Below are 17,214 nucleotides of genomic sequence, written 5' to 3' on the forward strand. Positions count from 1 at the left end.
GCATCGCCTCCACGCCATCGTCTTCGTCCTCGACCGCCGCCGATGGTCGCCATCGATTCGCTGCCGTTCGTGCTTCCCCGAGCTCGCTGACCCTCCCTGCATGATCCCCGTGAGCCCCTGCTTCGTTTCCCCCTAACCCCATGTTTGATTTCGAGCTCTAGCCGCCCCTCTACCGGAGCCGAGACGCTCCGCCGCACGGGCTCGTCGCCGGCGAAGCTCCGGTGACCATTTGGTCACGGGCGTGCACCCGTTGTGCTTGCCGCGACCCGTAGAACCCCTCGAGCGCCTCAGCTCCCTCGCCTGCGAGCAGCAGTGCCGATCCCGACCGCACCCGAACTCCGGCCGCCGCTCACGAGCTCGCCGTCGTCGGTACCGGCCACCACAGGTACGGCCACCACCACCGTTCGATGCGCGGGAGCAAGGGCTCTCCAACGAGCCCAAGCACGGCCTCGCCCGTGCCCTGTAGCGCGTTTCCGTATCGCGCCGCCGTCTCGGGCCTCGCCGGCGTCATGTCGCCGGTGGGTTTGACCTGTTCGACCTGGGGTTTGACCCCCGCAGGGTCACTGACGCGTGGGCCCCGTCGGCCAGGTGGTTAGATTAGCGCTAATCACTGTTAGTTAACCCCCCTGACACTGACCAGTGGGCCCCAGCACCACTAACTCCTAACTAGGATTAAATTAACCCTGTTAAACCCCCCCTGTCACTGACGTGTGGACCCCACACGTCAGGTTTGACCCCAGCCAGCCGCAGTTGACCACTGACGTCATGCTGACGTCATGCTGGCGCAATATATATATTTCTGGATTTAATTAAATCAGGAAATTCCAGAATATTATTTAAACTTCAAAAATTCATAACTTTTATTCTATAACTCCAAATCAGACAAATATATATGAAAAATGATCAGAAAAATCCAATCTATCCATCTGTACTATTTTCATGCATGATCAAACAAGTTAAATTGGTGTTTAAAGCAGAACAAGGAAAAGCACTTTAAAAGGCCATGCTTGAGTTTGAAATTTGAATCTTTGATTCAAATTGGTTCAAACCCTTCTGGTTTTAGTTGCATTAGCCCAACACACTCATATTGCCATGTTTCATGCATGCATCATATTGTTGCACATTGTTTGGTGATGGTTGTGTATCGGTGTCCTTTGCAACAGGTTCTGCCTCCGAGGAGTACCGTGATTACCCTAACGAAGAACCGTATCAGTGCATCGAACCATCAGGCAAGCAACCAACCATTTGATCATATCGATACAATGCCATGTTCTCGCTCCTGCTCTGTTTTACTGCATTAAGACAACGCGTTTCAAACTGCTGTGTGCTACGGTAGTTGAACCCATTTCCTCTGCATGACCTGTCATTGCCATAGTAACTAGATGAAACCCACTAGCATGTGTAGGAGTTGTTTGAGCCATATGTATGTGTTGTTCCTACCTTGCTATGCCTGCTATGCTTAGAGTCGTGTCAGGTCTGGTTCATCTGGGTGATGGGCTAGAGTGAAATGATTATGTCGGTAATGAGAGTGATGTGGTGAACACGATTTGGTAAAGGTATCGATGAGAGGCCATGTAGGAGTACATGGTGGGTTGTTTCATTGAAGCCGACCTTAAGCACTGAGATCTGTATGTGTGATTTAAGAATCAGCTACTACCATGCATTGGGCCCGAAACCAATGGACCCTCTCGGCTTCTTATTCACCCTAGTTCTCCGTCCAGGAGTTGCAAGTAGTTTCTGGTGTTTGTAGCCTACTGGAGGCCGTGGACAGCGCTGACCGTAGGGGTGGGCTGTGATGCGGTAGGTACGTGGCACGGTGTACCGAATACCCGTTAGGTATCTCGGGAACCCTGTTCACATCGTTCGGGGCCGTATGGGAAACCTCGGCCGGACTCCCTGCGGATGGAACCTGGATAGGCGATAAACCTGGACTGGAGGCTTAGGTGATTAGGTAGGTCGTGGCCGACACCCACGTTGGGCTTCCGCTTGAAGGTTGCCGAGTACATGTCGTGTAAACGGCGGTAAGTGGTGAGAGCATGTATGAAGAAGTACACCCCTGCAGGGTTATCATAACCTATTCGAATAGCCGCGTCCGCGGTAAAGGACTACTTGGTTGCCTATACAGTTCATAGACAAGTAAATGGAAACTACTAAAAGCCTCAAGATAAGTGTGAGTGCCGAGGATGGCTCTTCCGTAGGAAGACGGAGGCGGATCCTCGATAGTGTATTGAAGTGGTGAGTAGTGGACTCGTGTGCGCAAAACCATTTCAAGTTGAAGTATCGTAGGATAGTCTAGCCAAGAGTCAAAGCTGGCTTGCTGCAATAACTCCACCAACCCTTCTTGACAATATGCATGTATGTAGGATCTGATGTAAGTCTTGCTGAGTACCTTTGTACTCATGTTGCTATAATTTACATTTTTACAGAAGACGCTGCAACCCCTTCTGATGGGTTCTACGTAGACGTTGACATCAACGAGTAGGCTAAAGGCCCAGGTGGTGACCCTGAGCTTGTGAAGGACCACGTAGTATAGTTAGGCTTTCCAAGCCTCTTTTATTTTACTAGTTGTCTGTACTCAGACAAGTTACTTCCGCTGCTGGTTTGTATGACTGTATGACTTGAATGCTGGGTCGTGTGACCCGTTCCTTTGTGTATGTTATGTATGGCTCCCTGAGCCTTAAATAAAGTACTTGTATCGTAGAGTCATGTTGTGATGCTTCGTTGTATTTGCACATATCGAGCATATTGTGTGTATGATTGAAATGCTTGGTATGTGTGGGATCTGACTACCTAGTTGTTTATCTTTAGTAGCCTCTCTTACCGGGAAATGTCTCCTAGTGTTACCGCTGAGCCATGGTAGCTTGCTACTGCTCTGGAACACTTAGGCTCGCCGGCATGTGTCCTTCTTCGTTCCTGTGTCTGTCCCTTCGGGGAAATGTCACGCATTGAGTACCGGAGTCCTGTTAGCCCGCTACAGCCCGGTTTACCGGAGTCCTGCTAGCCCAGTGCTACAGCCCGGACCCACTTGCTGATGACCGACACGTTCGAAGCTGGGTCATGGATGCCTGTCCCTGTAAGTCTGTGCCACTTTGGGTTTACGACTAGTCATGTCAGCCCGGGCTCCTTATCATATGGATGCTAGCGACACTATCATATACGTGAGCCAAAAGGCGCAAACGGTCCCGGGCAAAGGTAAGGCGACACCCGTGGGGATACCGTGCGTGAGGCCGCAAAGTGATATGAGGTGTTACCGGCTAGATCGATGTGACATCGAGTCGGGGTCCTGACACTTCAATTATAAAACATGCTATAGCAGAGATGGAATGGGTACTAAAGAATAGAAAGGCACAACATATTGACATGTATTCCCTCCATCCGGAAATAAATGGATGGGTCTAGTCATATTACAGTTCTAGATACATCCATTTTTATCCATTTCTGCAACATGTAATCCGGACGGAGGGAGTATGATGTAAGAGCTAGGGATACGACAGGACAACAGTGTAAAAAACACTACTTGACTGTAAAACTATATGCTAGCGGAATACATATAGAAAAACACTAAGGCAACATATGTGTGTATGATTGGGAAACTAAGATGGCATTGCAAGAGACCACTAGAATAGCACTTCAATGTAAAAAAAGAACATGGTATGGTAGACAGATGAAGTACATACTGATGAATAACAATGCATAAGATATTCAGAAGCATGATGTCCAAACTAAGAAGAGGGCATTGCGATAGAGTAGAATGACAGTACTTGAATTTGAAAACATGTTATCATGAATGGAATAGGTACTGAAAAACAGGAAGGCATGCCATATTTACATGCATGATCAGCAAGCTAAGCACAAGGCATTGCAACAGAGTAGATGCACTCCAGGACATTATATGCATGTTGTACCCATATCAAGGGCTAAGTAAGAGCAAGGACCTTGTGGGGTGAATAGGATTCATCATCTTTCTTCAAGCCTTGTGAAGAACTGCCTTTACATGTTCCATCATATTGGGTATCATTAAGGTCATGTTTGTTGGCCGTTAAATTGCTCTGTGAGGTTCTTGTGCATAAATTAGTGTGTGCAATTATATCTGACATGCATGGAAGACAACTAGTAGTTAGATTTATGTAATGAGTGCCTGTAGGAGATGACATAAATAGTAGGACTGGGGTTAACTAGCAGCAGCATGTCTCAAAAACTAAAGGGAGAACACAGATGAAAGCTACAGAATATGTATCGTTTGTACTTGAGATTAACTAGATGGCACACAAAAGTATTAAAGAACAACATAGGTAATACTAGAAGTGGTATAATACTATAATCACCAACCTGTGGGATAGCATTGGCTGATGGATGATAACTATGGAATAGCGTTACCTAAAGAACAAGTCTATAGCTGAACTATGGAACAACGAACTCCTGAACAAGACCCATAAGAGATCAGCATGAATATATAGTAAAATGTGATAATTTATTTTCCATGCTTAGATGAATAACAAAGCCATAAATGTTGCACACAAGTAAGATGAGGGTACAACCTATCTGTCCACCATCCATAGGAGTGAGCATCATGTGCTGACTTGTCGATGGCCCTGCAGTTGTTGTGGCTATCCATGTCGGGCACGCACGCTCGATGCAGGGAACTGTTGAGTGGGGACTATAGCTCCCTTCTGGTGTATGCTTCCCTTGTTGGAGCAGCCGCGGTGAGTCGGAAGACGGTGTGGCTGAAGATGCAGAAAACGCATAACGTTAATAACGACACATCTCTTTGATCTAAAGAAATACCCTAAGAGATCAACAGCAAGGTATGAGAGTGGTCACAGGTCTGTTGACTGAAGACTAAATTGGGGTCACACGGTTTTATTTTATTTTTGTACTGTCCGATCTACGCCGGATGGCTTGATGGCCGTCTTGTACCTCCCGGCTGACACTGTTCGGAATCTTCCCCGAAGAGATAGCGACCAAAACCCCGCTCCCCGCCCCACTGCACTGTCGTGGTTGTGCCGCCCACGGGCCAATCCACAAATACTCGCTGTCATTCAGATCCGTCGGCAGTACCTTCAACCCATGCAACTCTAAGATAGCCATCTAAGAGCTGCTTCCGCAGCGAACTTGCACCCCCGCACCCTTACATTAGACACCAGCCAACTGGCAGCCTAGGAGTGGTGCTTCCCATTGGGAATCGATTGGCCCAGAATAAAAATTCAAACAACTGAAACCTAAATAAAGTGATTTGAGATGAGGGTGCGACCTATCTGGCGGCACGGTGATGTAGGCAGCTCTAGCTGCCGAGTCGGTGAGGCCGACGGGATTGCGGTGGTGACCGGCGGCAGGGAAGCAGAGATGTCGCGATGGTCGATGGCTACAGGGAAGGAGCGTCGGGGCTCTGTACGGATCCGAAGTTGGAGCCGCTTCGGCACCGTGAACAATGGCGGGGGTGAATAGGCTCCGGTACGGTTCACGCAGCCGTCATCGAGGCAGCTCTAGCAGCACGTAGTAAGAGGCACACGGCCCAGTGCACGACGGCAAATGGACAGTGTCTCCAGCATTAGGGAGGAGGGTGGCTGAGGGAGTCCCGGACTAGGGGGTGTCCGGATAGCCGAACTATCATCATCGACCGGACTCCAAGACTATGAAGATACAAGATTGAAGACTTCATCCCGTGTCCGGATGGGACTTTCCTTGGCGTGGAAGGCAAGCTTGGCGATGCGGATATGTAGATCTCCTACCTTTGTAACCGACTCTGTGTAACCCTAGCCCTCTCTGGTGTCTATATAAACTGGATGGCTATAGTCCATAGCACGAACAACAATCATACCATAGGCTAGCTTCTAGGGTTTAGCCTCCTTGATCTCGTGGTAGATCTACTCTTGTAACCCACATCATCAATATTAATCAAGCAGGACATAGGGTTTTACCTCCATCAAGAGGGCCCGAACCTGGGTAAAAACACCGTGTCCCTCGTCTCCTGTTACCATCCACCTAGACGCACAGTTCGGGACCCCCTACCCGAGATCCGCCGGTTTTGACACCGACATTGGTGCTTTCATTGAGAGTTCCTCTGTGTCGTCACCGATAGACTCGATGGCTTCTTCGATCATCAACGATGATGCAGTCCAGGGTGAGACCTTCCTCCCCGGACAGATCTTCGTATTCGGCGGCTTCGCACTGCGGGCCGATTCGCTTGGCCAGCTAGAGCAGATCGAAGGCTACGCCCCTAGCCGTCAGGTCAGATTTGGAAGTTTGAACTTCACGGCTGACATCCGCGGGGACTTGATCCTCGAAGGATTCGAGCCACAGTCGAGCGTGTCGTACTGTCACGATGGGCATGATTTAGCTCTGCAGCCAGACAGTACCCTGGAGGCCGCACTCGAACCCGCTCCGATCTTCGACTCGGAGCCGGCTGCGCAGACCAAGGATGGATGGCTAGACACCGCCTCGGGGGCTGCAACCTCTATGGCGATAGAGCCGAGCACCTATCTTGTCCCCCATGAAGCTCGTGACTCCGAGGTGCCGGACTCCGGACCTCCCGCGCCCCCTCCAGTCGAATCCGATTGGGCGCCGATCATGGAGTTCACCGCGACGGACATCTTTCAACTCTCACCTTTTGGCGACATCTTGAGTTCGCTAAAGTACCTCTCGTTATCAGGAGAGGCCTGGCCGGACTGCGGCCAGGACGGTTGGGATGCGGACGACGAAGAAATTCAGAGCCCACCCACCACCCACTTGGTAGCCACTGTCGACGATCTAACCGACATGCTAGATTACGACTCTGAGGACATCGACGGTATGGACGACGATGCCGGAGACGACCAAGAACTAGCGCCCATCGGGCACTGGAAAGCCACCTCTTCATACGACATATACATGGTGGATATCCCAAAGGATGGGAACGGCGAAGGAATAGCGGAGGATGACCCCTCCAAGAAACAGCCCAAGCGCCGGCGTCAGCGGTGCCGCTCTAAATCCCGCCATAGCAAGAATGAGGATTCCGGCACCGGAGACAATAATACACAGGATAGCGCCGAAGACAACCCACTCCAGCAAGATCCAGCACAGGAGGAGGGGGACGCCAGCCCTCATGAGAGAGCGGCCGAAGAAGAGGTAGAGGACTATATGCCTCCCTCCGGAGACAAGGCAAGCCTCGACGACGACGAATTCGTCATGCCTGAGGATCCCGTCGAACAGGAGCGTTTCAAACACAGGCTTATGGCCACGGCAAACAGCCTCAAGAAAAAGGAGGAGCAGCTTAGAGCTGATCAAGATCTGCTAGCCGACAGATGGACCGAAGTCCTCGTGGCCGAAGAGCATGAGACGCCCCTCCAAAAGCTACCCCAAACGTAAGCTGCTCCCCCGATTAGAGGTGGAGGCATATGATCCCGCTTCACCAGGAGACAATATGGATGATCGACCACCCCGTGGCCGCGACAGAGAGGCCTCAAGGCCCTTCACTAGACCCGTACCCCGGCATCGCTCGAAAAGCACAAGGCCACAGGGGAACACTCCGGACCTGCGAGACATATTGGAGGATAAGGCAAGACAATTAAGATCAATCTATGGATCACGTGGGCGCCCCACGATACATGACGATCACCGTCACCCCGGACACAGTAAGTCCGGCCGAGCCGAACACAACAGACAAAGCTCTTTTGAGCTCCGTCACGATATCGCCTAGTACAGAGGCGCCACACACCCACTGTGCTTCACAGATGAGGTAATGGATCATCAAATCCCAGAAGGGTTTAAACCCGTAAATATTGAATCTTATGATGGCACAACAGACCCCGCGGTCTGGATCGAGGACTATCTCCTCCACATCCACATGGCCCGCGGAGACGATCTCCACGCCATCAAATATCTCCCACTCAAACTTAAAGGACCAGCCTGGCACTGGCTTAAAAGCTTGCCAGCAGAGTCAATCGGGAGTTGGGAGGACCTGGAAGCCGCATTCCTCGATAACTTCCAAGGAACGTACGTGCGACCACTAGATGCAGATGACCTAAGCCACATAATTCAGCAGCCAGACGAATCAGCCAGACAATTCTGGACACGGTTCTTAACCAAGGAAAACCAAATCATCGACTGTCCGGATGCCGAGGCCCTCGCGGCCTTCAAGCATAACATCCGCGATGAGTGGCTTGCCCGGCACCTGGGACAGGAAAAGCCGAAATCCATGGCAGCCCTTACATCACTCATGACCCGCTTCTGTGCGGGTGAGGACAGCTGGCTAGCACGCAGCAACAACCTCAACAAAAATTCTGGCAGTCCGGATATCAAGGACCGTAGTGGTAGGTCGCGTCGCTACAAAAACAAACGCCGCATTAACAGCGATAACAGTGAGGATACGGCAGTCAATGTCGGATTCAGAGGCTCTAAACCCGGTCAACGGAAAAAGCCATTCAAAAGAACAACTCAGGGTCTGTCCAATTTGGACCGAATTCTCGACCTCTTGTGCCAGATACATGGCACCCCTGAAAAGCCAGCTAACCACACCAATATGGACTGTTGGGTATTCAAGCAGGCAGGCAAGTTAATTGCCGAAAACAGCGACAAGGGGCTACATAGCGACGACGAGGAAGAGACCCGACCGCCGAACAATAGAGGACAGAAGGGTTTCCCCCCACAGGTGCGGACGGTGAACATGATATATGCCACGCACATACCCAAAAGGGAGCGGAAGCGTGCACTCAGGGATGTATACGCGATGGAGCTAGTTGCCCCGAAGTTCAATCCATGGTCCTCTTGCCCGATCACCTTTGACCGAAGGTACCACCCCACCAGCATTCGACATGGTGGGTTTGCCGCATTGGTTCTAGACCCAATCATCGATGGATTTCATCTCACCAGAGTCCTGATGGACGGCGGTAGCAGCCTAAACCTGCTTTATCAGGACACGGTGCGCAAAATGGGCATAGACCCCTCAAGGATTAAACCTACCAAGACGACCTTTAAAGGCGTCATACTAGGTGTAGAAGCCAATTGTACAGGCTCAGTTACACTGGAAGTGGTCTTCGGATCCCCGGATAACTTCCGAAGCGAGGAGTTAATCTTCGACATAGTCCCGTTCCGCAGCGGCTATCATGCCTTGCTCGGACGTACCGCGTTCGCAAAGTTCAACGCGGTGCCGCACTACGCATACCTCAAGCTCAAGATGCCAGGCCCTAGAGGAGTCATCACGGTCAACGGAAACACTGAACGCTCCCTCCGAACGGAGGAACATACAGCGGCTCTCGCGGCAGAAGTACAAAGCAGCCTTTTAAGGCAATTGTCGAGTCCGACTGCTAAGCGGCCGCACACAGCTAAGCGTGCACGAAGTAACCTACAACACGACCACCTGGCACGTTCCGAGCACGCGTAGCAGTGCGGCCCCAACCCTAGCCCCAGTAAAACATTAAGACAGACCCTTCACGTACTCCATTACACTCTGAAGATACCATAGGCATGGGGCAAGGGGCTCGACCACGATAAGCCCAGACTGCGGCTCAACCGCACCAGGGGATCTTAAGTGTGTCGTTTCTTTTTCTTTTCCTTTTTACCTACAGGACTCCGTTCGTCAGAGGCCCTGTCCGTCAGCAGACATGCCGAACCCAGGATGCAACAGCCAGGGAAGAAGAAAGGCTACAACGAAAATCCAGGTGGTCTCCATTATGAGCATTAAATCTGTTTTATGCATTATTCCGTAGCCTACCCCTAGAGGGGGACATGTTAAACAGTCCCATCCCTTGCTTACCGCACCACTTGTATCGTCCTGCACTTACAGCAGTTTTTATTGAATACAGCAATGCAGCACATTTTTGCTTCTAATTGCATTTCTTTCTTACACATATGTTCATCTATGACATGTTCCATCTGTACGTTTTGGTACGGCTAAATACACTAGGGGCTTATGTTTCCCGCGTTATGGTGTGATAAGTCCGAACACTTTCACAAGTGCGGCACCCCGAACTTATAGCATTATATGCATCGGCTCCGAATCATGTTCTTGGGTCAATAGTTGGGTTTGCCCGGCTCCCATGTTTTGGTACCTTACGTTCCATTTTATCGGCTAAGGTAGCACTGGGAGAACCACTGCGATTGCGTCCCAGTTGAGCTGGGTCAACGCCTCAGTGGAGAAAGCTAAAACTGACCGTCATGATGAGGCGAGAGCTGGTCGCTGTTCGAGAGGTTCTTTGCGAGTCCCTAAAGACTTATGCCGCTTCGAGCGAGGAGCCGGATTCTGTCCGGCCAAGGCGTGGATGGCGCCCCAAATTCGGCCTTTCGAAAACTAGGGGCTTCGCCGAAATTTAAAATTATAGAATTCTATGGCTAAATGAGAGTGTTCAAGCATTATAAGTCCGGTTGCCTTGTTCGTTGTGTTGAGCGCCTCCCTAGATGGACCCAAAAATGGGAACAAGAGCGCTCGAGTTTATCCCGAACACCCCAGCACTCGTGGCATGGGGGCTGAAGCCGACGACTTGCCATCTCTCAGATTTGATAAACAGCCGCACAGAAGGTAATATTTTAAATTAACAAGCGTTGCTTAGCGCATATGAACCAAGTCTTCAGCGCACAGGATAACAAAATGCGAGTCTACTCAAATATTACATCTTTGGAGCACTCACCCGCAATAGTGCGGGTGCCCTTCAGCACACTCCTATAATACATCTCAGGCGTGCGATGCTCCTTGCCCTCTGGTGGGGGGTCCGTCACAAGCTTCTGGGCATCCATCTTGCCCCAGTGCACCTTTGCGCGGGCAAGGGCCCGACGCGCACCCTCAATACAGGCGGAGTGCTTGATAACTTCAACCCACGGGCACGTGTCCACCAGCCGCCGCACCAGGCCGAAGTAGCTCCCAGGCATAGCCTCCTTAGGCCACAGCCGAACTATGAGGCCCTTCATGGCCTGTTCGGCCGCCTTGTGGAGCTCGACCAGCTGCTTCAGCTGGTCGCTAAGGGGCACCGGATGTCCAGCCTCAGCATACTAAGACTAGAAGACCTTCTCCGTTGAGCTCCCCTCCTCGGCCCGGTAGAATGCGGCAGCATCGGACAGGCTGTGGGGAAGATCTGCGAACGCTCCTGGAGAGCTCCGAATTCGGGTAAGCGACAGGTAATTAACACTCACATGCTTACTTTGCATGAAAAATGCCTTACCCGCTACTATTTGCTTCACCGCCTCTATCTCCTGGAGGGCCTTGTAGGCTTCGGCCTTAGCGGCTTTGGCACTCTCAAGAGCCGTTGCAAGCTCAGACTCTCGAGTCTTCGAGTCACGCTCCAGGCTCTCATGTTTCCTCACGAGATCCTGGAGCTCTTGCTGTACCTCCGCCACCCGTGCCTCCTGTTTCTCTTGCTCGGTGCGCTCCGCAGCCGCATTGCGTTCGGCCGCGGCCACCGCCTCCTTCAGGGTCGCCACCTCGTTAGTGGCCCCTGCAATACCCCAGTTATCCTTGTCATTTTCCTTGCAACCAAAATCCTTTTCTGTAAGGTACAATTTTCATAAGGTATTACTCACCTTCTTTTTCCTCGAGCTGCTTCTTGGCATGGCCGAGCTCGTTCTCGGACTGCTCGAGGTTTTCCTTCAAAGTTTTGACCTCCGCAGTCAGTGCGGCAAAGGTCAGCAGCACTGCCTGCAATCCCATATTGACATATTTTCATGACTCCTGCGATTATCTTTCTAAAGATCCTCAGTCCGGATTTTCTTTCTGAACACCGAACCGAGCATCAGGGGCTACTGTCTATGCGGTACCATTTTACATATATTGAAATTCTTACCTCAAAGCCTGTTAGAAGGCTGCTGCAGGCTTCGGTCAGCCCGCTCTTGGCGAGCTGAACCTTCTGAATCACCACACTCATAACAGTGCGGTGTTCCTCTTTGATGGAGGCGCTGTTGAGCGCCTCCAGCAAATTATCTGGCACCTCCAGTTGGACGGAGGCAGCCGGCGTTGCGGTCTTGCCCTTCTTACGAAGGGGTCGCCCGCCGGACTCCGGAGCCACTATGGGTTCCGGGGCTGAGTCCGGTGCAAAGCCCGGGAGGTTGTCCTGCGACACCTCCGGGGCCCTCTCCTCCTGGTGGGTCCCTTCTTGGGATCCCACCTCGGCATCGTCCGCATCACGGGGGGTGGAGGCAGTCGGAAGAGAATCCATATCCGACGCCCCTAAGGACCCGCTCGACGAAGTGGGGAGATCATCCTTAGGCGGACTGCAGGGTTGTATGCGGCATTAGAAAGACATAATGTGGCGGAAAACAAAAAACTTGAAGTTATTCGGGAGTCCGGATACTTACGATCTCGCCAGAGGCTTGGCCCTTGGAGGCCAGTCCTCGTCGTCGTCACTGGCGTTGGCGGCACAATCCGGGGGAAGAGTTTTTCCCCTCTTGGACCCTTCGGCCTCCCTTGTTGGGGAGGCCTTCCTTTTCTTCCCTCCCCCCGCTGGGGGAGAGGCTTTGTTCTTCTCCTCCTCGCCTTGGTGGGAGGAGTCGGCCTCGGATTCATCATCCGATAGCACCTGAAAACGGGAACTCTTCCGAGTCCCCATGGCCTTCTTCTTGGCCTTCTTCTCTGGCACCACATGGGGTGCCGGAGCCAGCAGTCCCGTTAGGCGGGCCTCAGCTGGGTCCTCTGGCAATGGGGCCGGACAGATAGCCTGTGCGGCCTTCTTCAGCCAGTCCTGTCAAAGGAAAGGGAGTTTAGATCCCACATAGAGTCAAACTATGAATAACAAGCGTCTCGTAAAGGACAATATCACTTACCTCGTCAGCTGGACGCTGCGAGCTGAATCCGCGATCTTCGGTAGCGGATGCGGGAGCCTCGGCGCCCTTGAACAGCACCTTCCAGACCTCTTCGTACGTAGTGTCGAAGAGCCCAGTCAAAGTCTGGTGCTGCGCCGGATCGAACTCCCACATATTGAAGCCCCGTCATTGGCACGGGAGAATCTGGCGGATGAGCATGACCTGGACTATGTTGACAAGCTTGAGCTTCTTGTCCACCAGCTTTTGGACGCGGGCATGGAGTCCGGTCAGCTCCTCCGAATCGCCCCAAATCCGGCGCTCTCTTTCCAGGAGGTGAGCCGTGTGGGGATGCCGGATCTGAATTCGGGGGCCGCTGCCCATTCGGGATCACGTGGCTCGGTGATGTAGAACCACCCCGATTGCCACCCCTTGATGGTTTCCACAAAGGTGCCCTCCAGCCACGTAACGTGGGACATCCTGCCCACCATGGTGCCTCCGCACTCCGCTTGGCTGCCCTTCACAACCTTCGGCTTGACACTGAAGGTCTTGAGCCACAAGCCAAAGTGGGGCTGGATGCAGAGGAAGGCCTCGCACACGACGATAAATGCCGAGATGTTGAGGATAAAATTCGGGGCCAGATCATGGAAATCTAGGCCGTAGTAGAACATGAGCCCCCGGACAAACGGATGAAGTGGGAAGCCCAGACCGCGGAGGAAATGGGGAAGGAATACTACCCTCTCATGGGGCCTGGGGGTGGGGATGAGCTCTCCCTCTTCGGGGAGCCGATGCGCGATGTCGCTGGACAAGTATCCGGCACTACGCTACTTCTGGATATGCCCCTCCGTGACGGAGGAGGCCATCCACTTGCCTCCCGCTCCGGACATATTTGGAGAAGGTTGAGGTGAGATGTGCAGGCTTGGGCGCTAGAGCTCGAGTTCGCAGAGATGGATAATCCAAGGAGGAAGAAGGAGCGAGTAAAAAGGTTGGATCTTTATCCCCTTATATGGGCGAACGGAAACATGCGTCCCCACTGGCCTGATAAAACTCGCTTATCTCCCAAGCGCCGCAATCAATGGCGCGGTTGGGTTACCCACGTCCGTATTGATGGGAATCCCGGAATAAGGGGAACATGATCTCTGCTTCGACAAGACATGCCAAGGAAACCGCCTCGCTAAACGCGCTGAGATGGAACAATAAAAACAATTTAAAGGCTTGGTGGTGGTGTGACGTTACGCCACAAAATACGTCAGCAGATTGAACTTGTGTAATATTATTCTCTCTACGGTTGTGTGTCGAATTTATTTTGCAGAGCCGGACACTATCCTGGTGTTCACAATCTTCTATAAATTATTCGGAGGAGGAACCCGTCTTGCAATACCGAAGACAATATGCGCGCCGGACTCGTTGTCATTGAATCCTGGTTTAGGGGCTACTGAGGGAGTCCCGGACTAGGGGGTGTCCGGATAGCCGAACTATCATCATCGGCCGGACTCCAAGACTATGAAGATACAAGATTGAAGACTTCGTCCCATGTCCGGATGGGACTTTCCTTGGCGTGGAAGGCAAGCTTGGCGATGCGGATATGTAGATCTCCTACCTTTGTAACCAACTCTGTGTAACCCTAGCCCTCTCCGGTGTCTATATAAACCGGATGGCTTTAGTCCATAGGACGAACAACAATCATACCATAGGCTAGCTTCTAGGGTTTAGCCTCCTTGATCTCGTGGTAGATCTACTCTTGTAACCCACATCATCAATATTAATCAAGCAGGACGTAGGGTTTTACCTCCATCAAGAGGGCCCGAACCTGGGTAAAAACACAGTGTCCCTCGTCTCCTGTTACCATCCGCCTAGACGCACAGTTCAGGACCCCCTACCCGAGATCCGCCGGTTTTGACACCGACAGTGGCTATGAAATTGGTGCGGTGCGGGGCGCCATGGAGGAGGGGCTGAGGTTTCGTGGCTCGGGAGAAGGGAGCTTCCGGGGAAAAGGTGATTTGGCGCCCACGAGGTATGAATGGGGAGGGAATTGGGAGGGGAGTGGAACCATGTCTTACGGACGCATTTGTTTGAAATGTGGGGGGAGTTACAGTTCTACCCCTGCCTTTAGGCTTCTCGGCTTGGGTCTATGTACTAAGGGTCGGGGATAGTAGAGTAACTTTGCTTTACTCTATTTAGTACAGTTACTTTTTTAATGCTTAGTTCTGACCACCGTGCACCAATGGTGTTCAACAGGAAGCGCCTTTACGGCAGGAAGTCGAGCCCGCGGCGACCGGCCAACAAGGGTCAGTCCGGCCCAGCAGGCGGAAGAGGAGTGCGACGCGAACTGAAACGCCGCCGCAACGGTACGGAGCACCACTATTTTTTAAGGGAAGGATTCCCAGGAGGTATATTGATGCCCATAACTTTTCCAGAAAGAGCGCTCGCCGGACAGTGTCCGGAGAGGTTGCCAATCAAGCCTCCGCCAGCCATGCTCCAACGCATGGCCCGGAAGGGGAGGCGAATACAAGGCATGAGTCGGGCGCTCCTCCGACGGAGGATGCCGACAGGCTGTCCGCCACCCGGTCTGAGGTGGAGAGCACCATGAATCACAGACGTCGCCGGACAGTTCTTCGTGACGCGTGTTTCTCCCCGGAGGCGTTAAATGCCTTTGATGCGGGAAACGCGCACCTCCGTGCCGCTCAATATGGGTTAACCAGAGCCACGGAGCAGTATGTGAAAGACATACGTGTAAGTAGTTTTAATAGTTATATATGCCAGTAGCCCCCGAGACTTAAAATGGTTAAAATAACTGATTTAAGGATCAATTTTTATGCAGGATCTTACGGAGAAGAATACCCATCTGTCCCAGGAGCCCCAAGAGTGCAAGGCCCAACTTGAGGCTGCACTGGCCGCCACAGGGGGAGCCACAGAGACCCCCGCTGGTAAGACGTACTTTGAAAATATAATTAATTAACAAAGTGCAGCGTGAATCTGACAATAATATTGCAGAGGCCGCCGGACTAGATCCGGACAAGCAACAGCTACTGCGTCAGCTAAAGGCTGGCGAGAGGGTGCTTATGAAGGTGCAGCAGGAGAGAAACAAGCTCCAAGATGCCCACACCTAGCTAGGAGAAGAGTTGAAAGGTGTTCGGGCCCAGCTGTCTGGCTCCTTGAAGGAGAATCAGCGACTTCGTCGCGGCATTTATAGTAAGTGCTTGAGCAAATTCCTTTGAAAAGAAGAATTCGGCGAGGAAGTCGTTTGACAGAAATATGTCTTTAGATGTGCTCACAGGTCACCCTGCGGAGGAAATGCCTGGTTCAACAGGTGACCAACTTCCCGAGCTGGCGCAATTGTTCGAACGTGTTCGGCGGGCGATGAGTGTCGTCGTTCAGGCTTTATGGCCATCCGTCTCCCTACCCGAGGACCTTGGTGAGCTTGCTGAGAAGCTCCAGGAAGCACGGCGACGCCTCCGTTTGTGGAAGATATCGGCCTGCCGTCAGGGCGCCAGGGAGGCCTGGGCCATGGTGAAGACGCGCTATCCGAAGGCTGACCCAAACCACATGGCCGAGGTCGGACCTGCGGGGCCTGATGGGAAGGAGATCCCTGTGAGCTTGATGTATGGCCAAGTAGAACTGGCCGCGAAATATTCCCAACAGGACTGTAAATTAGACAGCCTGTTAGATGGGATTGAGGAGGAGTACAATCAGTCGGTTTGACGATGTAATTTGAAATGACATGTAAGATGCCTTCTAGCCGGATTGTAGATCGTTTGTCTTTGCGGACCGTTTCACTTCAACCTCGTGACCCAACAGTCCGGAGTGTGTCCGAATACCCCTACGGTTATAAAAGAACCGGGGCATGCATGGAGACAAGGCGTCGGGGTCATAATTGCTTTATCATACAAGTGCCCAACTAGTTATGTTATATTACATGGTTAGTAAGAAACATCTTCCAGGGAGAATAGTTCCGTTAAGGGTTCCTTTCCCTGGGAGGCATGCCCTAAGGTGCAATGCCGGACTGCGAAAATAGCAGAAAAAGCATCTGGGGGCTTATAAATAAGTAAGTAATAAATCATCTTTCAAGTCACCAACCGAATATTCTCTTAAGAATGCTAGCTTTCGGCTTCACCCAGTCTGAGGTACACATCCGGCTGACCCAGCAGTAACAATCTTCGGAGACGAACTCTGAGTCCGGTGTTTAGGCGTAGAATCTTCGGAGATGGGTTGCGTTCCATGGGTTCGGCTCAAGTCGGTTGGCAGATGCTTTACGTAGACGGTATGCTCCGCTGGCCAGGACTTGGTCAATGATGAAGGGACCTTCCCACTTGGGCTTAAGTTTGTCCTTTTTCTTGTCCGGCAGGTGTAGAACGAGTTCGCCGACATTGTAAGTTTTGGCCCGTACTTCTCTGCTTTGATATCTTCGAGCCTGCTGCTGATAGAATGCGGAACGATCCTTTGCCACGTCCCGCTCCTCCTCTAAGGCGTCCAAACTATCTTGCCGACCCAACTCAGCTTCTCTTTCTTCGTACA

The sequence above is a fragment of the Triticum dicoccoides genome, chromosome 4B (genome assembly GCF_002162155.2).
Source record: "Triticum dicoccoides isolate Atlit2015 ecotype Zavitan chromosome 4B, WEW_v2.0, whole genome shotgun sequence".
In the NCBI taxonomy this organism is placed as follows: domain Eukaryota; kingdom Viridiplantae; phylum Streptophyta; class Magnoliopsida; order Poales; family Poaceae; genus Triticum; species Triticum dicoccoides.